Raw genomic sequence first — 22228 nt, forward strand, 5'->3', positions numbered from 1 at the left:
AACAAGAAATCCCTGTACTATTCATCTAACATGGGAGGAGTTGTTGGTTACGCACAACCGTCACATCATTTCACTTCCGTAAACCCCATCTGTAAACAGACATGGCGCCGACCATGCGTGCTTGCAAGCAGCGCTTCATCCAGAACCTCCATGTTTGCAAACAGACACACCTAATTGTTTCTCTCTTTAAAAGGATGTGACGACATATTCCGTACTTATTACCGAAGGTCGCATTCGCACGGAATTAGTATTACCTATGGTAGATACTCCGGACCGTTTCACAGGAGGTAGAATTCTCGGCAAAGTTTACCGACATACTCCGCTATCTTTACTGACATGGCGCGTTCGGACGGGACTAGATTTCCGGGTTATTATTACTTTACCCCAGGTCCCCCCATTAAACTAGTCCCGTCCGAATAGGGCTTAATTCAATCAATTGTCCAGGTGAACGCTCAGGTGTTTGTAATTCTCAAACACCTTCCAACCCAGGAAAGAATAATGTCTGGCTTATTCATGGTCCTCCTAAAATCCTTAATCGCCTACTTTGGCTAGATTATAATTCAAAATGAGGTGATTGTTCACACACCATGTCACCAAGTGTTCAACCAATACTTAGTACCCTGTACTCAGCCTCTTGTCCATCAGTGATACACCCAGCAACTGCAGAGTCATCTGAGTATTTCTGGAGGTGACAGGACTCAGAGTTGTACTGGAAGTGTGAGATGTACAGAGTAAAGAGAAATGGTGACACATAACCTTTAGAAATTCTGGTCTCTGGTCCAGGCAGCTGTGTTATTTCACTTATCTTCTCACATCGTAGAACAGACAGAATTGTATTTAAAACACAGGAGAAATCAAAGAAGCTGATCCTCACAGTGCTCACCTGCTCAACTGCTCCTCACCTGTTTTGTCCAGATGAGAATGTGCTTGTTGTAGTAGGAAAATATGCCATCTTCATACCAACTTCCATGACATTAAGCAAACTACACAGACCTTCAAAGTTTTCACTTGCTTTCTTAGTTGCGCCATTAGCAGGCTCTCTAGTATGCTCATGATGTGGGATGTGAATTCAATTACATTCATCCATCTTTTGACAGACAATACAACTGTCGTTATCATTGGCTGTGTTTAGTTTTTTAGCCAATCACATGGCTGGAATAGAGCCATGCCAGCAGCTAGTCGTGGAGTGTTTGTTTGTGCTGAAAAAAAGGGAAAATGAGTGCTCCCTCGGAAGAAACAACGGAAGACACGGTTCAAGGCGTAAGGGGTGAGATTGTTGATGACATTGTTGATAAGAAGGGTCCCGAAAAGTTCGGTGGTGTGGAGGTATTTTAAATTGCAAATGCAAAATTATGTTGAGCACATGTGGGAATACCACTTATCTTTTTCATCACCTGAATTAGCGCCACCCGTTTCAGTACGAAGAATGCAAACTAGCTGTAGTCACAGAGGACAGTACAAGGCAGGATATCTTCCACAGCAATGACACTTTTTCTTGACTCAGGCTAAGGTTGAGGAGTAAAATCCAACATAGCTATTTTACACAGGCCCTCAGCACTCAGACTGACACTATCTGGACCTGCAGCCTTGTTCCAGTTCAGCCAGCTTCTTCTTCACCTGACAGCTGGAGACAGAAAAGCCAGAGTGGGAGGCAGAGGAGAAGTTGGTGAGACTGTGTTAAGATCCATAACTGGTATGCAGGTGTGAAAGCTGTGACAGGGAGAATGTGGGTTCAGGAAAACTATGAATGTAAAACCAAAATCTGTAATCACAAATTCCAAATAAAAGTCTCGATTAGGGATGTCACGAGAACCGATACTTCGGTACCAAGTCGATGCCACAATGCTAAAAACGGGACGGTACTCGTTTTTCTACAGTATCGTAGGTACCGGATGAAATTCCTCCGGAGGTAACGTGGGCACCATATACACCTACAAGTGTTCTAGTGTGCCGTTAAATTTCCAAAGGAACACGGAATATGGCAACTGCAGCAACAGTTTCGCCTTGACTCTGGAAGTACTTTGCGTTTGAGGTGGATGATCAGGGATTAATCATAGATTTGCAAAAACCTATATGCAAACAGTGCCAAAGCACTTTTGAGATGAAAGGAGGAAACCCTTCCAGTTTAGGGAAGCACGTCAAAGACAGACATCCAGATTCATTCACAGAATTAAAGGTGACTGAGTTTCAAGTCATGTTAACGTTCACTTTGCAGGCAAATTCACACCCATTGTTCTCCGTTGAACGAATTCCCCATCGCATAGATATGAAAGGCATATCACAAGAAAAAGTGGAAACAGAGCTTTGCAAAGAGTATCTGTACGTATACCGAAATAATCACGTTGTGAAGATAACAAACAAACGTACCCTTTGCCGTACCCTTTCGGGTATTCTGGCTTCCTCCCACCATCCAAAAACATGCATGTTAGGTTAATTGGTGTCTCTAAATATTGTCCTTAGGAGTGACTGCGAGCATGTGTGTGGTTGTTTGTCTCGTTTGTCTCTGTGTGGCCCTGTGATGGATTGGCGGCCTGTCCAGGGTGTACCCTGCCTCTCGCCCGATGACCACTGGGATAGGCTCCAGCTCCCCCTGCGACCTGACCAATGGATTCAGCGGGTATAGAAAATGGATGGATGGATGGTATCGAAATTGGGTATCGAGAATCGTGGAATTTCACTGGTATTGGTATCGACTACTAAATGTCTGGTATCGTGACATCCCTAGTCTGGATCACAAGACTTTTGTACATTTAAATCATGTTTTTTGCTATGAAATATGAAACTACTGTTGTCATCCCTTTGCTTCGTTTTGAATGCTTTTCATATGGGGTGGCAGGCACAAATGATGAGATGAGGCTTTTGTGTTTGAAGCTTGCACTGCAAGAACTGGTGCCCCAAGTCGAATTGGCCAGTATTTTAATTCTTTCTGCGCAGTCCCTGGGGTGATGCCTTTTCAAGTGAATAAACACATTAGTCATGTTTCCCCTTTTGGCGTTCACCAACCAATGATAAACTCTGCACATTGTCTTAATCTGTCCTTCGTCCTTTTTACTCAATCCAGACCTTTTTTGTCAACTACTTTGACAGTCTGGGAAGATAATGCAAGGTCAGTTTCAGTCTCTACCCCACCTTCTTGGCTCTTTTCGGCTAGTCCCATTGTCTCCTATGTAGCAGTCACAGTGCCGTGTGGATTAAGAGTTTTTCAAACTTTGACAAAACCAACATTCCTGTGGGGGATGTTTACGTATGTGGATATAAACCAGATCTTCATTTTCTTTCCACAAAGGAAAAAGAGACAGAAACTGCCTAATTTACGTTAACCTTCTACCCTTTTGAGAGTTTTTGGGGAGTCGAACTCGCAACAGACGCTCTCCATAAATTGGGATAAACTCGAATGAACAAAGAACCTTTCTGTTGGAAATGTTGGAGACTTACTATCTTATCTTCACCATGAATCGCGGTTGACATTTTAACACCCTCTCCCACCAGAGAAAGAGACCAGATGGCTACACACAAACTGAGAAGACTTCACTAAGACTCACTTTTAGTCGAATCTTAGAGGACTCAGTAAAATGGACAAGATATATCCAACTATTAACTTCTAACGATGTCCCTTCGGTATCTATTTGGTATTTGTTTGGTATCCCCATTGTTAACACAGAAAATTAACATTGTGTGGTTCACTATTCATATGTCACGATTTCATAGATATTCATCTGAATTTTGAAAGTCATAATCATCAATTACGTTGTGTGTTATTTTGATGTCTTTATATTGCAAGTCTATGTTATATCTTTAATCTGCATATCTTAACAAGATGTAGTGTTTTCAGAATCACCGAGACAAATGTTCTATGAGACAGAGTAATGGAGAAATAAGAGTTTCTTTGTCTCATCCAGAAATCCCCACGTAAAACAGATCATCTTACACAGTTCAGGCATATCATTGGCTGAAAGAGTAGTGTAAGCTTACGTCACGCCCCGCCTCCGAGAGTCAAAACCCGGAGCCCGCGAAAAACACAGCCTCTCGTCCTCTCGTTTTCTGGCTCTTGCTTCTGGCGTCTTGTTTCTGGCTTCATGCCACTTGTTCCAGAAGAGTTTCAACCCAGAGTTTCAGAAGGAGATTTGAGCAGAGAACAGTTGCTCAGAGAGATTTGGAGATGGTTTGAGCAGAAGAGAAGAGCTCACCAGAGTTTGGGAGTTTTCCCATAATCTCAGGAGAGAGCGGAAAGACAGAGGATGAGCGATGCAGAGGACGACCGGAGGAAGCCCTCCAGAACCCAGTGAGACCCCGGAGAAGAGAAAGAAAGACCCGAACAAAGATAAGAACAGAATGAAGTTTTCCTACCCAGAAAGCCAACTCCAAGCAACCTTTTATTAATCTTCTGTGAACTTAAGTTCACTTCATCAGAGAAGCAACGGACCAACTGACACTCAGAAGATTCGATCATCTAACCACAGCCCTCGGCACCATCGTTCCCGTTTCCCGGTGAAAAGAAGCAACTGAGAAGTCCGCTAAAGTCAGCCACCACAACCAGGAAGGCCCAGAGAGCGGAAGAGAAATCCCCTCGGACCCCGCGTGGCCGCTGCCGTGTTCCGAGCTGACTAAGCAGAACTTCAGCACAGTAAGACCGACCCGTTTTCACCTTAAAGTGGGTTTGATGGATGTCTCGAGGCTTTCACAGAATGATAAATTAACCCGAAATGTCAGTATTTAGCGTCAAATAGTCAGCCAACCCAAACTATTTGAATACATCCAGTATCTCCCCATTCCCCATATTTTATTTTCCATTCACTAAGTGTTTTATATAATCACCCATATTCAATGCATCTCCTGTTTGTTTTAAAGGTTCATGTTTTGGTCATATCATTTTAATAAACAGTTCATATATCTAGATATATATATGTTATAATCACAGATTGTGTCGTATGCTTTCTTTACGTAATGTCTGTCCAACCAAACGAGAACTTCACGAAAGTAGCGAGATATGAGACTGATTATTAATTGATTATTAAATTGATTATTAATTTAACATACCAGAATCGTAATATTTTAACAGTTTTCCTACCTGACTGTCACTTAAAGTAAATTATAGGTAGGTGGTGCCCTTAATTCGAGGTTTAAGATAAATCCTTATATTTGATATATATAATTGCCCCGAGAACGCTACATATTTTTGGTGCGCCGTGCGAGGCGTTTTACGGTAGACTGACTTACGTGAAGGAAAGCATAAACATGATATTGGCTGGTTCATTATCTGTGTGTGAGCAATGCAAGCAGTGGCTGTGTCTGTGTATAAAACTTAGAATGACTTAAAAGCACTTTATCAGAGTAATCGTGGACGCATGATAACTCTCCAAATCCGTGGGTGCGCAATATTAATTGCACACCGCAGAAGCAGCGCCAGCCCCGCTGTCGCTGTCTCCTCCCAGAATAAAGATTGCATGCACAGCGCAAGAACGCTGAATTTAAAGGCCTGGCCGTAGTTGCGAGTTTCCAACACGGTTGATTTGATTTTTTTATGAGTATCACAAATTCTGCCGCGAGTCCCGGCGAATTTAGTCAACTCAGAGCCTCCTCAAACACAGGAGTTTTGATCCGCTGTAATCTTGCAGCTGGACCTATAAAAAAGGCATCAAGGTGCTATATTGAAACCCCATGAAGTGGGGGAGCGAGTTTAAACGTTGTTTAACGGAGCGTTGTGAGCGGTCTTAAAATAAAGTAATACAGATTACTTATTGAAAGTTAAAGCTGCTGAGCTTAACCCAATGAATCAGAGCCGTCGCTCCTGAGAAAAAATAAATAAATAAATAAAATACACACGGTCACAAAACGTGATCGCATGAATGACTTAAACAATCAATTGTTTTTGTATTATTAAATAAATGACCGGAACGCCGTGTCTGTTGAACCCAGTTGAAAGAAAAAACTGAGGGTGTGTTTATTTTTAAAATGCTTACAAGCCCTAACTAAAATAATATATGGCAGTAGTGGACAGACCAATTTTGCTGCAGAAAAATTGAGTTGATGACTCTATTCGTTGTTATTATCAAAGTTGGTGACTTTTAGAAGAACTCTGAACTGAAACCACCGTGTCTCAAGCATTGTGAGTTTCGCAAAGCTGTGTTTAAAAGTTTGTGAGCAAACTGCAACATCGCTTGTGCACTGTCTGTGAGAGAAGTTAACCCTCTCATTCCCCAGGGGAAATGAGGCGAATTCACTGAATCCTTGAAGGACTATTGGTGGGCGGTGCTAGAAATCGTCACCAGTGACGTCACTCCTTCCTCCCTTCTCTCAAACCCGCCCACTTGAAGCTTTTGACATGTGAGCCGCTTCGGATCACATTAAATAGGATCACAAAGAAAGCTGATCATTTTGCTTGGTACTAACGACTACCAGCTATATTTGAATATTCTTTAATGCATTTGAATCAATTGTTTGACATAAACAATACCAACTTTGTTATTTGGAAACATTAATTGAAGCTAATTTATCTCAAATGTGTGTCTTTCACCAAATCAGATTACCTTAACAGGAACTGAAAATAAGACACTAAGGCTTAAAGAAAACAACAGCCAAGAGCTTGTATGTTCCCTTTTGTGTTAGCATTAATGTTTTCCCTCTTTTTACCATAACGGTTAATGATAAGCTTCTAAATTAAATGCATTTCTGCAGTTAGCAAACTAGCTTAGAGACACATTACCACCAACTCGTGGACTGGAGTGTTCAGCTGGCCTTACCAGTTAAGGTGGATGGCCTTCCCCACTGAGTCTGGTTGCATCCAGTTGAGTTCTTTTCCTGTTAAAGAAAAAAACAAAACAATTTCCTCCTCTTGTGTCATCAAATGATTCTCAGGCAGAGTTGTAAGGTGACTCCATACAAATGTTTGGAGATGATTATCTTGTTATGGACGGGTATTGTATAAATAGAAAAAATTTTAAGGGAGGGATTACATTTTATACAGTTTGTCTGGAACATATTTAACACAGTAATATACAGTTACACCAGTGTGACAGGTTTGTTACAATAAAAAAAGAATACTTAGACATTGAATGTGAAAAGAAAATTATAGAAGTCAATGGCAAGATATCGGTTCAAAAATACAGTGTTGTATAGTAACAAAGTAAAAATACTTCACTACTATACTTAAGTATATTTTGGAATACTTTGTACTTTCCTCGAGTTTAAAATTTTTTGACAACTTTTACTTCACTATATTTCCGAATTTAATTGCATACTTTTACTCCAATACATTTTCATTGTTGTTGTTGTTTAGTTACTCGTTACAAAAAAAAGAGAGAGAGAGAGAGAGAGAAAAAACGCAACAGTGTTTTGACCCCATGCATGTTATGCCTGCCCAAAGACGTGGAAATTCTATCTTACAGAAACTCCCCATTTTTAGGTTTTAAGGTAGTTTTACAAAAAAGGTCTTCCTCTTCAGATGCCAGATAAGCTTCAGTTTTCTCCTATTTTTTTCTTTAAATTTTGTTTATAATGATGGCAATAACAGTAGCAGCCTCTTTTGTTTCATTTTTTTCTTAATGGTGTAATGTACGCCTCATTTTCAGCACTGACCTTACTTGAAGAAGAAAAACTTAAAGGTTCACAAAGTTTGTATTTTCTGTCTAAACCTGGTCTAAATTTTGCCTGCACTTGGAGCCGTCGCTCCTGAGAAAAAATAAATAAATAAATAAAATACACATGGTCACAAAACGTGATCGCATGAATGACTTAAACAGTCAATTGTTTTTGTATTATTAAATAAATGACCGGAACGCCGTGTCTGTTGAACCCAGTTGAAAGAAAAAACTGAGGGTGTGTTTATTTTTAAAATGCTTACAAGCCCTAACTAAAATAATATATGGCAGTAGTGGACAGACCAATTTTGCTGCAGAAAAATTGAGTTGATGACTCTATTTGTTGTTACAGTGGAAACCGCTTATAGTGATCACGTTGGTCCAGAGCCAATTTGAACACTATAAGCGGTTGATTACTAAAACCGAAGTTGCATTACAGTACAGGTATTTCACTTATTTTTTATGGAGAATATCATCTAAATGCCATTTGTATCGTTTTTCAATGAGAAAAATTAAATAAAACGGATAGCTTCAGCATTTACTGAATTTTATTATCATGCAAGTTTAATTACAGTACTGCGCAGTGCGCAGACATACTGTAGGCTAACTCAAATACAGTACGTTACTTATTTTCTGCTGTGCCGCCGGTGCATTTTTTTTCTTACAAGTCAGAAAATAAAGTTTGAATTCAATCCGCCTTTCAGCACCCCTGCTCGGATCTATGCTCCTCCGTGCCGGTGTTCTGTCGATTTGTGCTACTTGGTGTGAAAACGAAACTTAGAAAATCGGCTTGGCGCATGCGCAAAACCACAAAGTAGCAATTCTCGACAAGTAGGAGAAATCGAATGAACACCGGCCTCCCATCTTACAAGAACCAGCCTGGAGCTTCCAGCGGTCACACGCGCATTCAATCCGCTCTCCAGCACCCATCCTCGGACACATGCTCCTCCATGACTTCCTTTTTCCAGCCATGATTCGCGCGCTTGCTGCCCGGTGTCAACTCGTTACGTTAGCTAGCGAGGCAGAAGCAGACGTCCAGAAAAGAATCAAGGGAGTAAAAAATAAAATAGCTACACGTAGTTTTAAAATTATTTTTGCACATGTTTACATTCATAAAATGGCCAAAAATGAACATTATAAGCGGATTTCTTGATCACTATAAACGAATTATTTAAACAGCATTTGTATAGAAATGATTCCGTCCCAAGCCTTTTGATCCATATAAGCGGTTGATTACTATATCCGTGACCACTATAAGCGGTTTCCACTGTATTATCAAAGTTGGTGACTTTTAGAAGAACTCTGAACTGAAACCACCGTGTCTCAAGTATTGTGAGTTTCGCAAAGCTGTGTTTAAAAGTTTGTGAGCAAACTGCAACATCGCTTGTGCACTGTCTGTGAGAGAAGTTAACCCTCTCATTCCCCAGGGGAAATGAGGCGAATTCACTGAATCCTTGAAGGACTATTGGTGGGCGGTGCTAGAAATCGTCACCAGTGACGTCACTCCTTCCTCCCTTCTCTCAAACCCGCCCACTTGAAGCTTTTGACATGTGAGCCGCTTCGGATCACATTAAATAGGATCACAAAGAAAGCTGATCATTTTGCTTGGTACTAACGAATACCAGCTATATTTGAATATTCTTTAATGCATTTGAATCAATTGTTTGACATAAACAATACCAACTTTGTTATTTGGAAACATTAATTGAAGCTAATTTATCTCAAATGTGTGTCTTTCACCAAATCAGATTACCTTAACAGGAACTGAAAATAAGACACTAAGGCTTAAAGAAAACAACAGCCAAGAGCTTGTATGTTCCCTTTTGTGTTAGCATTAATGTTTTCCCTCTTTTTACCATAACGGTTAATGATAAGCTTCTAAATTAAATGCATTTCTGCAGTTAGCAAACTAGCTTAGAGACACATTACCACCAACTCGTGGACTGGAGTGTTCAGCTGGCCTTACCAGTTAAGGTGGATGGCCTTCCCCACTGAGTCTGGTTGCATCCAGTTGAGTTCTTTTCCTGTTAAAGAAAAAAACAAAACAATTTCCTCCTCTTGTGTCATCAAATGATTCTCAGGCAGAGTTGTAAGGTGACTCCATACAAATGTTTGGAGATGATTATCTTGTTATGGACGGGTATTGTATAAATAGAAAAAATTTTAAGGGAGGGATTACATTTTATACAGTTTGTCTGGAACATATTTAACACAGTAATATACAGTTACACCAGTGTGACAGGTTTGTTACAATAAAAAAAGAATACTTAGACATTGAATGTGAAAAGAAAATTATAGAAGTCAATGGCAAGATATCGGTGCAAAAATACAGTGTTGTATAGTAACAAAGTAAAAATACTTCACTACTATACTTAAGTATATTTTGGAATACTTTGTACTTTCCTCGAGTTTAAAATTTTTTGACAACTTTTACTTCACTATATTTCCGAATTTAATTGCATACTTTTACTCCAATACATTTTCATTGTTGTTGTTGTTTAGTTACTCGTTACAAAAAAAAAGAGAGAGAGAGAGAGAGAGAAAAAACGCAACAGTGTTTTGACCCCATGCATGTTATGCCTGCCCAAAGACGTGGAAATTCTATCTTACAGAAACTCCCCATTTTTAGGTTTTAAGGTAGTTTTACAAAAAAGGTCTTCCTCTTCAGATGCCAGATAAGCTTCAGTTTTCTCCTATTTTTTTCTTTAAATTTTGTTTATAATGATGGCAATAACAGTAGCAGCCTCTTTTGTTTCATTTTTTTCTTAATGGTGTAATGTACGCCTCATTTTCAGCACTGACCTTACTTGAAGAAGAAAAACTTAAAGGTTCACAAAGTTTGTATTTTCTGTCTAAACCTGGTCTAAATTTTGCCTGCACTTGGTTGTGTGTAGATTTTAAGTGTATTTGACCTTCAAAGTTTACCAAAATATAAAAAATGTCATTCAAACTGCATTTGCCTTGTTTACTTTTTACTTATACTTTTCATTACATTACTTAAGTACATCTATTTTTACAGTAATTCTCATACTTAATTACAAGACATTTCGGATACTTTAAGACTCAACTCAAGTAACATTTCAGTCAGTGACTTGGACTTTTACCAAAGTCATATTTTGGAGGGGTACCTATAATTTTACTTGAGTGTGAGATTTCAGTACTTTATACAACACTACAAAAATATGCATTATCTTACTCATAGAGACATACAAGCAATGATAAAAACCGATAAAGGAATACACAATGGAATCACCACTCTTGGAACCCATAGAGATACAATTATCTGAGTATTATCTAAAAAAATAAATAGGCACCCTATAAATAAACATTTTGGGTCAGCAAACATTTCTTGATGAGGCTTATTTTACAGAGAGTGCTAAATGTAAATCTAACACAAAGATTTTACATCAAAATACTGCTAAATGAATGAGCAGGAAATTGTTATCAAAATGTAAAAAAAAAAAGAAGTCAAAAGTCTAATTTATTTGTATACCACATTTCATGTACAAAACAATTCGAAGTGCTTTACATTAAAAAAAAGCATTGCAGCGGGGAGTGTAAGAAGCTTTAAAAATACATAGAAGAATATGAAAAGAAAGAAATAAAATTATTAAAATGAAATTAAAATGATTAATTAAAATCAAGCAACAGTCTAGATAAGTTAAAAGATACCGTGCAGATTTCATTCATAGACACGTAACATAGAAATGTTTTTAACCTGGATTTAAAAATGTCTACTGTCACACCCATGGACTTATGGTTTTAGTTTCATGTTTTAGGTGACGTTTTTTAGTTTCAATCCATGTTTAGTTTTTCGGTTCATGTCTTAAGCCCTATTCGGACGGGACTAGTTTAATGGGGGAACCTGGGGTAAAGTAATAATAACCGGGAAATCTAGTCCCGTCTGAACGCGCCATGTCAGTAAAGATAGCGGAGTATGTCGGTAAACTTTGCCGAGAATTCTACCTCCTGTGAAACGGTCCGGAGTATCTACCATAGGTAATACTAATCCCGTGCGAATGCGACCTTCGGTAATAAGTACGGAATATGTCGTCACATCCTTTTAAAGAGAGAAACAATTAGGTGTGTCTGTTTGCAAACATGGAGGTTCTGGATGAAGCGCTGCTTGCAAGCACCTGCTTCGACCTGGTCGGCGCCATGTCTGTTTACAGATGGGGTTTACGGAAGTGAAATGAAGGGTTAAAACTCTAGCAGCAGCGTTCTGGATGAGCTGCAGATGTTTAATGCTCTTTTTGGGAAGTCCAGTTCAAAGAGCATTACAGTAATCGAGTCTACTGGAGATGAATGCATGGATGAGTTTCTCCTGGTCTTTTTGGGAGATGAAACCTTTAATTCTGTTGTTTCTGAGGTGGTAAAAAGCTGCCTTGGTGACAGCTTTGATGTGGCTGCTGAAAGTCAGATCTGAGTCTATCAACACTCAGAGGTTACGAACTTGGTCAGTGATTGAAAGGGCCCGAGTCTCAAGATATTTACCAACGCTGACCCTCTTCTCTTTGCTACCAAACAGAATGATCTCAGTTTTGTCTTCATTTAATTGTAGAAAATTCTCTCTCATCCAGGTGTTTACTTCCTCCAGACACTGACACAGTACGTCTGCTGGGCTGCAGTCGTCCGGTGACAGAGACACATAAAGTTGTGTATCGTCTGCATAACTGTGATAATTGATGTTAAAATTCTGCAATATCTGACCCAAAGGGAGCATATAAAAGTTAAACAGAAGAGGTCCAAGAATTTACCCCTGGGGGACTCCACAAGTCATGGCCACTCGCTCAGATTCACAGCTGCCAATTGTAACAAAATAAATATTTTAAGTAGGACCTGAACCAGTTAAGGACCGCTCCAGAAAGTCTAACCCAGTTTTCCAGCCTGTGCAACAGGATTCTGTTATCTACAGTATCAAACGCAGCGCTGAGAACAGAACCAGGACTGAAACACAACCTGAATCAGTATTCAACCTAATGTCATTTAACACTTTGACCAGAGCTGTTTCAGTGCTGTGATGACGTCTGAAGCCTGATTGAAAGTTATCAAGACTTCCACTTTCATTCAGAAAGTCGTTGAGCTGGTTAAATACAACTTTCTCAATAATCTTAGATATAAAAGAGAGATTAGAGACAGGTCTGTAGTTGTTCATCATAGAGGCATCTAGAGTTCTCTTCTTTAGGAGTGGCTTAATGGCAGCTGTCTTTAGTGACTTGGGAAAAATGCCTGATGCCAGTGAGCTGTTAACTATTCGTAGGAGATCACTTTCTACTGAGGTAAAAACAGTTTTTAAAAAGTCAGATGGTATTATGTCCAGATTGCAAGTTGTTGATTTCAGATGCCAAACTGTTTCCTCTAGGATTTTTAAATCAACAATATTCAATTGTGACATAACATCCGAGTTATTTCTAGGTTTTAAAGACAGATTAGTTTCCTTGTTTGTCTGTGTTGCGTGAATGCTTTGTTTAATTGTTTAGATTTTTTGGCTAAAAAAAGTTGGTAAATTCGTTGCATTTCTCAGTGGAGAGGAGGTCTGGGTTTCACTGTTTTCTATGAGTTTTTCAACCATAGAAAACAGAGTTTGAGAATTGTTGACATTCTTATTAATAATTTCAGATAAATGCAGCTGTCTGGCCTTGCACAGCTCATTGTTATAACTAAGCAGGCTTTCTTTGTACAGCTCATAGTGAATCTGAAGCTTTGTTTTCCTCCACTTACATTCAGCACTTGTTTTTCTCATTTATGTACCTCTTCTTAACTGAAAAAGCTGGTTGTTTGAACATTCTGAGTGATCAATAAATCAAGTAAAATACAAAAATGGTCAGACAAGGCCAAATCAATAACCACAACAGAAGAAATATCAACACCTTTAGAAATGACCAGGTCCAGAATGTGACCTCGAAGGTGGGTTGGTTGTTACATGTTGCCACAAACGAAACATGTCCAGCACAGAAGAAAATTCTTTGGCATTACCATCCATCATATTATCTATGTGAATTTTAAAATCCCCGGTCAAGATAAAATGGTTAATATCAGTTGAAATAACAGACAATAATTCAGAAAATGTATCAATAAAACTTGTACAGTATCCTAGAGATCTGTAAATAATTAAAAACAGAATTTTTTTAGATCTAGTTTCTCCTTATGCTTCTGTCATGTTTTGACATAATAATGCATTTACTTTTTATAGAGGGGAGGAGAATGCTGAGTGTTCTGTCCAAAATTGCATTAGTCTTCCTCACATTGTTTTACTGGAGTTTGTCTTTCAGGAATTTTTGTATATTTCCTAGCTATCTCTTTTTTTCTTTTTCAACTGTTTCTGTGCACTCCTCAGTAACTCCCTGTGTCCCTCTGTGAAGGCTTTCTTATTCATGCTCAGCAGCTTTTTTTAAGGTCAGTGGTGATCCAGAGTTTATTAGTGGGGGAAGCACCTCATCTACTCGTGGGGATGCAGCCCAGTCTCATTAAAAATCTTGATATAGCCAGGTTTAAGAGAACTATGTGTTTGTGCTTACAAATATGGAATCTGTATGTTTTTGTGCTGTCCAGCACAGCAAGTAATATATAAAAAGTAGGACAAGAGGCAATGTGACCAACACATTTTGTTCATTTAACTGAGGGGGCAAGACGTGGCTGCCAGTAATCCAGGAAAAGGATATTTTCAGGTGATACATTGTTATAGAGTAAGTTGCTATGCAAGCCATGATGTTTTCCTAAACTTAACCATTTCATTTTTAATACCCAATCTTAACCAAGAACATTGTTATAGCTAACCATATGAACTAGGGCTGAACGATATGGACAAAATTTCATATTTCGATATTCATGCCAGATATGTCGATATCGATACGATGTGACTGTGGATTCAGTGAAAACTAAGCATTTTTCTGAAAAATAAAAAACATAATACAAAAGAAGGACGTCTGCATTCATCGGGTCTTGAGTTGGAAGTTTGTTGTTATAAAATGGACCGTTAAATTGATGTAAGGTTCAGTCGTCCGGCTCGACCACAGGTCTGTGGTTGTAGCAAAACGTTCAATTTCACGGAGTTCGGATTCAACATTCATTTTACATTTGTTGTAGATTTTGGAACGCCCACTTGATTAAAATATGTTCGGGATGGTATTTTGTAACGTTTGTCCAGCGTCTGAACCATTCTGAAAGCCCTCTTTTGTGACGGTGTACACGGGCACCATGTCTTTTGCATGTGGTTTGTTATAGCATCTGTAATGTCTTTGTGCCTGGTGGACGTCGACTCATATGGCGTAACGCTACTGAACGCATCAGCAATCAAACTTTGCTTGGGCTTCACTTCTCCGCCGTTTCTCTCATTGCAATGCACTGTTCATGCAGCGTTGGTGTTGTTTCAGGTGGTGGAACATGTTTGTTGTGCTGCCTTACCTCGTCGTATTTTTTGCCAAGCACAACCTGCACAACACCTCGCTCTGGTTCACATCCTCTTTTCTGAATCCAAAATATCTCCAAATGATGGAGAATGACTTATTTTTTGCCACTAAATCCATTGAATGCGCAGATTCTGCGCCGGCCTTATCTTCCGCACTCATGCTTCTCTTTTTAATTTCCCCGCTGTGAATGTAGTTTGTGTGTCCCCGTTTCCCTTGCTCCCTCCCTCGGATGTTTGTCATTGGCTGAGTTCAGCTGTACATGAGGGCAAGCGTTAAAATGATGTTTGCGACTGCCTGAGCTGCACATGCGGGGAAAATCTAAATCGTTGATATCGTTGAATTTGCTATATTAATATCTTGAATGTTCATATCTAGATATTGATACGATAACGGTATATCGTTCAGCCTTAATATGAACCACTAAAGTTTTGATACATGGTTTCATACATACTTCACTTCTCAAATCCAAGTGTGCATAAAATAATTCCAGGTATATGAACCTATACTTGAGAAGTTATTGTGGTCACAAGTTGCTGACCCACAGGGATCAGAAGGGTTGGCCATCATTTTTAACAGTAGGTTGTTTATGAGATGTTGGGGTCACATGAGTAATGAAACCTCCCAGGGAGGAATATACAAATGCTCTAAAATTTTATATGCACTAAAGCTTTATCTGGAGTAGACAAGAGCCATTCAAAGTTTTTCGTTTTTCTTTGTTTTTAACTCTGAGGATGTTTTAAAAAGGTGCTTGATAATAATAACTCTGCTTATGTCCCTCTTTATATTTTACATTTGGCCTCTCTAAGGTTTTGTTTACTTATACTGACAATAAGATTCTGAGGTCCTCTGATCAGAGGTTATTTGTGTCTCCATCTTTGCTCATAACCAAAGGAAACCATACTTTTGTGGCGGTTACTCTTTAACTGTCACTGTCAGAACCAAGCAAAAGTGGAAGTGGAAAAAGAGAGCTAATCAGTTATTACTTACCGACAGCAACAATAAAGCTAAAATCTGCATCTGTCTGTCGTCCTGTTTTTTTTCTTCTCTGAGCTCTTTTCAGCAGTAAAATGGAGCCTGGTGTTTACTCTTGTCATGTGTCTTGCTTGCCCATGTTCTCTTTGTCAATCAAGATAAGAACAAGCAAATAGAAACAGTGCTTCAAAAATAAGTCATAAGCATAGTTTTAAGGGTAACAAACTTCACCAGTGCTTTACACTGCAGACACCTTTAAAGAGCAACTCAACATCCATTGGTTTAAACTGGCTTTAATTTGTTTTATTCTCTTTCATCTTGTCATGGCATGTTTGTATCTGATCTTTTTTTGGTAATTTGTATAGTTTCCAAAGCATATTGAGTTGCCTGTGGTATCAAATGCGCTATATAAATAAAGATGAATTACCTTGACTTGCCTTACCTTTCAGTCACACTGTGCTTCCTTATCAACAATGAAGGGAGTGGATGAAGCAAACAAGCCAAATATGCTGCAATTGCACTTGGCTCCTTCGTAAGAGATGTTACTGCCGAACTGCCATAAATGTAAAGTTTAGTATCTGATTATTCACCCACAACCACAAGACACTCAATGACTGCATTTTAGTACAAATGATACAATTTAATATTTTGTCTCTGCTATTGTTCCAATTGTGCTACAAGGGGCTGAAAAGGCATTCATTCGAGGGAGGTTCCTATCAGGTAGCTCCACTCCTCTCCCATTTCCCTCCCCTCTCACCTATTGAGTGTGGACAGAGATGTGGATAATCATCACAGATAATAGACAGAGTTCCATCCTCCGCACGGACTCCAATAGACAGACCTGCTCAACAGCTGCAGAATCATCAAAGAACTTTCTGAACAGCAGGCTTCATCTCCTCTCATCTTCCTCACAGAAGGTAAGACAAGCTGCGCACTCTTACTCTTCCACTGGCTCTTGTATCGCACGGCACTGTGCACATACACATTTCTGGGATTTGCTAAATATTAGAGAGAATGAACAGGTATGTGCATAGAAGCAGGTTGTTGAAGCTCATCCACCTTAAAAGTTGCAATGACAGTTGAAGGATTGCGTGGAAACCCTGCTTACAAACACACACACACACACACACACACACACACACACACCCAAGTTAGCCGTTTGTCTTTCACTTTCAAATATGAATCTTTATAACAAGCAGACTGTAATTTTGAACATTTCTATATTACTACTAGAAATTATATTGATTTTTCTCTTGTCTTAATCTTTTATAACAAAAATAACAAAACAAGAAGGGTCAATTTTATTTTTATTATTTTAAATGATTAAAATACATAAATTAGTCAATTATTTTATTTACTCATGTTATTAACTTAACTTGTTATCAAATGTTATTTACTTATATGTTTATATCACTCTTCAATTTCATTAGATTGCTACTTAATGAATTAATCATTTATTTGTGTTATTTCCCTACTAGATAAACGTATTACACTTTTTGAATTAAAACTTTTTTGGCGTCAAAACTAATATTTACGCTTAATTTGTCAAACAGAAAAAAAAACATGTGTACACTGCAAAAGAAAAAAAAAGTGAGTGGACATAACAATCACAGGACAGTCCTGTACTCATACATTTACCTTGGTTACTCTGACTTAAAATCAAACCAATAAGCTCACTGACTGAGCAGCTAACGCGAGTGTGAAGTTAGTCTGTGGAAAATTCATCAAATAAATTGACTGATTTTCTCGCTCTCAGTGGCGTCAGACGAATCTCAATGTTTATAGACTGTTGCCACAAAGCATCTTGCCAACTTTTTTCTCAAGTCGAGCTTCTTTTAATTGAATATATATGTAATAGTTCTGCCCACATAGTGGCGGTGTATAATGACTACATACATACAGATTATGTATAAACTGGCATTTGTTTCGTCAGACATTTTAACTTTGGATAACATCTAAGCCTGCTTTGAATTGTAAATAAGTACTGACAGAGCAATTTCTCATTTGTTGTCGATTCAGCTCAAGTTGTATTTACTCAAATTTAAGACTTGTTAAGGACCAGTAGAGTTTTTTTTATTATGTTGTTGATACACAGTGTTAAACTTAAGAATCTAGAGGTTGTATTTTCTTTTTCACATGATTGTCTTCAATCTATTCCAGTACACCTAATGCAGTATATAATAGTACAGTAAATACAAAATATATGAAAACCAGAAGAACACACTACAACTAAAAACTAAACATATCTCAGACTCTGACGGGAAATTCCAGGTCATGACAACATTCTGTGGCCAGCAAATAGTATAAAATCTCCCCCTAATTTGCATAACACAGGAGAACTGAATGTGAAAATTTTAACATGGTGAAGTTAAAACGTCCATCCATCCATCCATCCATCCATCCATCCATCCATCCATTATCTTCCGCTGGTCCGGGGATCGGGTCGCGGGGGCAGCAGCTTGAGCAAAGAGACCCAGACGTCCCTGGCCACTTCCTCCAGCTCTTCTGGGGGGACCCCGAGGCGTTCCCAGGCCAGCCGAGAGACATAGTCTCTCCAACGTGTCCTGGGTCTTCCCCGGGGCCTCCTCCCAGTGGGACGGGCCCGGAACACCTCACCGGGGAGGCGTCCAGGAGGCATTCTCACCAGATGCCCGAGCCACCTCATCTGACTCCTCTCGATGCGGAGGAGCAGCGGTTCTACTCCGAGCCCCTCCCGGATGACCGAGCTTCTCACCCTATCTCTAAGGGAGAGCCCAGACACCCTGCGGAGGAAACTCATTTCGGCCGCTTGTATTCGCGATCTCGTTCTTTCGGTCACTACCCACAGCTCGTGACCATAGGTGAGGGTAGGAACATAGATTGACCGGTAAATCGAGAGCTTCGCCTTCTGGCTCAGCTCCTTCTTCACCACGACGGGCCGGTGCAGAGCCCGCATCACTGCAGACGCCGCACCGATCCGTCTGTCAATCTCCTGCTCCATTCGTCCCTCACTCGTGAACAAGACCCCGAGATACTTGAACTCCTCCACTTGGGGAAGGATCTCATTCCCGACCCGAAGAGAGCATTCCACCCTTTTCCGGCCGAAGACCATGGTCTCAGATTTGGAGGTGCTGATGGTCATCCCAGCCGCTTCACACTCGGCTGCGAACCGCTCCAGTGAGAGCTGAAGGTCACGGCCTGACGACGCCAACAGAACCAAATCGTCCGCAAAAAGCAGAGACCCGATTCTGAGGTCGCCAAACCGGACCCCCTCAACGCCCTGGCTGCGCCTAGAAATTCTGTCCATAAAAATTATGAACAGAATCGGTGACAAAGGGCAGCCCTGACGGAGTCCAACCCTCACAGGAAACATGTCCGACTTACTGCCGGCAATGCGGACCAAACTCTGACACCGGTCATACAGGGACCGAACAGCCCATATCAAGGAGTCCGGCACTCCATACTCCCGGAGCACCCCCCACAAGAGTCCCCGAGGGACACGGTCGAACGCCTTCTCCATGTCCACAAAACACATGTAGACCGGTTGGGCGAACTCCCATGCTTCCTCCAGGATCCTGCGGAGGGTATAGAGCTGGTCCACTGTTCCACGCCCAGGACGAAAACCACACTGCACCTCCTGAATCCGAGATTCGACTATCCGGCGGATCCTCCTCTCCAGTACCCCCGAAAAGACCTTACCAGGGAGGCTGAGGAGTGTGATCCCCCTATAGTTGGAACACACCCTCCGGTCCCCCTTTTTAAAGAGGGGGACCACCACCCCGATCTGCCAGTCCAGAGGCACTGCCCCCGATATCCACGCGATGCTGCAGAGGCGTGTCAACCAAGAGAGCCCCACAACATCCAGAGCCTTGAGGAACTCAGGACGGACCTCATCCACCCCCGGGGCCTTGCCACCGAGGAGTTTTTTGACCACCTCGGCAACCTCAGCCCCAGAAATGGGAGGTCCCACGTCCGAGCTCCCCAACTCTGCTTCCTCATCGGAAGGCGTGTCGGTAGGATTGAGGAGGCCCTCGAAGTATTCCCCCCACCGACTCACGACGTCCCTAGTTGAAGTCAGCAGAGCCCCGCCCTCACCATACACGGTGTTGACGGTGCACCGCTTCCCCCCCCCTGAGCCGCCGGATGGTGGACCAGAATCTCCTCGAGGCCGTCCGGAAATCGTTCTCCATGGCCTCCCCGAACTCCTCCCAAGCCCGAGTTTTTGCCTCAGCAACTGCCGAGGCTGCGTTCCGCTTGGCCTGTCGGTACCCATCAGCTGCTTCCAGAGTCCCACTGGCCAAAAAGGCCCGATAGGACTCCTTCTTCAGCTTGACGGCCCCCCTCACCACTGGGGTCCACCAGCGGGTTCGGGGATTGCCGCCACGACAGGCACCGACCACCTTGCGGCCACAGCTCCGGTCGGCCGCCTCAACAATGGAGGCACGGAACATGGCCCATTCGGGCTCAATGTCCCCCACCTCCCCCGGGACATGGTTGAAGCTCTGCCGGAGGTGGGAGTTGAAACTCCTCCTTACAGGGGATTCCGCCAGCCGTTCCCAGCAGACCCTCACAATACGTTTGGGCCTGCCAGGTCTGACCGGCTTCCTCCCCCACCAGCGGAGCCAACTCACCACCAGGTGGTGATCAGTTGACAGCTCCGCCCCTCTCTTCACCCGAGTGTCCAGGACATACGGCCGCAAGTCCGATGATACGACTACAAAGTCGATCATCGAGCTGCGGCCTAGGGTGTCCTGGTGCCAAGTGCACATATGGACACCCTTATGCCTGAACATGGTGTTCGTTATGGACAATCCGTGACGAGCACAGAAGTCCAACAACAAAACACCACTCTGATTCAGATCGGGGGGGCCGTTCCTCCCAATCACGCCCCTCCAGGTCTCACTGTCATTGCCCACGTGAGCATTGAAGTCCCCCAGCAGGACGAGGGAGTCTCCCGGAGGAGCACTCTCTAGTGCCTCCTCCAGGGACTCCAAAAAGGGTGGGTACTCTGAACTGCCGTTCGGTGCATAAGCACAAACAACAGTCAGGACCCGTCCCCCCACCCTAAGGCGGAGGGAGGCTACCCTCTCGTCTACCGGGGTGAACCCCAATGTACAGGCGCACAGCCAGGGGGCGATAAGTATGCCCACACCTGCTCTACGCCTCTCACCGCGGGCAACTCCAGAGTGGAAGAGAGTCCAACCCCTCTCGAGGAGGCTGGTTCCGGAGCCCAAGCCATGCGTCGAGGTGAGTCCGACTATATCTAGCCGGAACCGCTCAGCCTCGCGCACCAGCTCAGGCTCCTTCCCCAGCAGAGAGGTGACGTTCCACGTCCCAAGAGCCAGCTTCAGTAGCCGAGGATCAGACCGCCAAGGTCCCTGCCTTCGGCTGCCGCCCAGCTCACATTGCACCCGACCCCCATGGCCCCTCCCACGGGTGGTGAGCCCGTAGGAAGGGGGACCCGTATCGTTTCTTCGGGCTGTGCCCGACCGAGCCCCACGGGCACAGACCCGGCCACCAGGCGCTCGCCGGCGGGCCCCACCCCTGGGCCTGGCTCCAGGGGGGGGCCCCGGTGACCCGCGTCCGGGCAAGGGAACACGGCGTCCAAAAGTATCACTCATCATAGGGGTCTTGTGAGCTGTTCTTTGTCTGGTCCCTCATCTAGGATCTGTTTGCCATGGGTGACCCTACCAGGGGCTTAAAGCCCCAGACAACATAGTTAAAACGTAAAAAGAAAAAATGGGTTGGGAAACTAGATAGGGAGAGAAAATGCAAAGGGAAAATGATGGATGAATGAATAAAATCTATTTGATGATAATAAAAAAAATATTAAATCAAAATTAAAGAAATGAATAATTGAGAAAATAAATAGATCAATACAATGTAAGGGAAAATAATACAGATATTAATACAGAAATAACAAATTAGCAAAGAAAGAAATTAAATTAATTCCTAATAAATGACCAAATAAAACTGAAAACTGAGTGGCAAAGTCAATATATAGCAACGTTAACACATGCTGAAATGAATGCAGTTTACTATTAAAGCAGAAAATGTAATTATTTCATATTCTGTTCAATTATTTTGATCAACTTTAATTAAATTATTTTGGTATTTAAATTTTAGTCGCATTTATCACCATATAAACATATTTATTTAGCCATTTATATATTTTTTTGTATTTATTTCGGATTATGACAGTTGTAGTCCTCCATATAATTGTGGGTTTGGCAACTCAATTTGTTTGGATTATTTTTACTTAATTTTCTACCAGTTAATTTGTTTTTTTGT

General features: G+C 41.5%; 1 protein-coding gene and 1 long non-coding RNA gene across 2 annotated transcripts in view; one reads left to right on the top strand and one right to left on the bottom strand.

Annotated features, from left to right (window-relative positions):
• Window positions 1–16658, bottom strand: part of LOC142366478 (uncharacterized) — a 28545-nt gene extending 11887 nt beyond the window's left edge. Inside the window, exons 1-3 of the long non-coding RNA XR_012766830.1 lie at window positions 16401–16658; window positions 9544–9601; window positions 6741–6798 (exon numbers count right to left, since the gene is read on the bottom strand). This is a non-coding gene — a long non-coding RNA (uncharacterized LOC142366478). The remainder of the gene's footprint in view (window positions 1–6740; window positions 6799–9543; window positions 9602–16400) is intronic.
• The window catches only part of fut9a (fucosyltransferase 9a), a 28544-nt gene that overhangs the window by 2234 nt on the left and 4082 nt on the right, over window positions 1–22228 (top strand). Inside the window, exon 2 of the mRNA XM_075448373.1 lies at window positions 16640–16875. The gene's annotated coding sequence lies outside the window, so the exon portion shown is untranslated. The remainder of the gene's footprint in view (window positions 1–16639; window positions 16876–22228) is intronic.

Source organism: Odontesthes bonariensis, chromosome 17 (assembly GCF_027942865.1).
Source record: "Odontesthes bonariensis isolate fOdoBon6 chromosome 17, fOdoBon6.hap1, whole genome shotgun sequence".
Taxonomy (NCBI): domain Eukaryota; kingdom Metazoa; phylum Chordata; class Actinopteri; order Atheriniformes; family Atherinopsidae; genus Odontesthes; species Odontesthes bonariensis.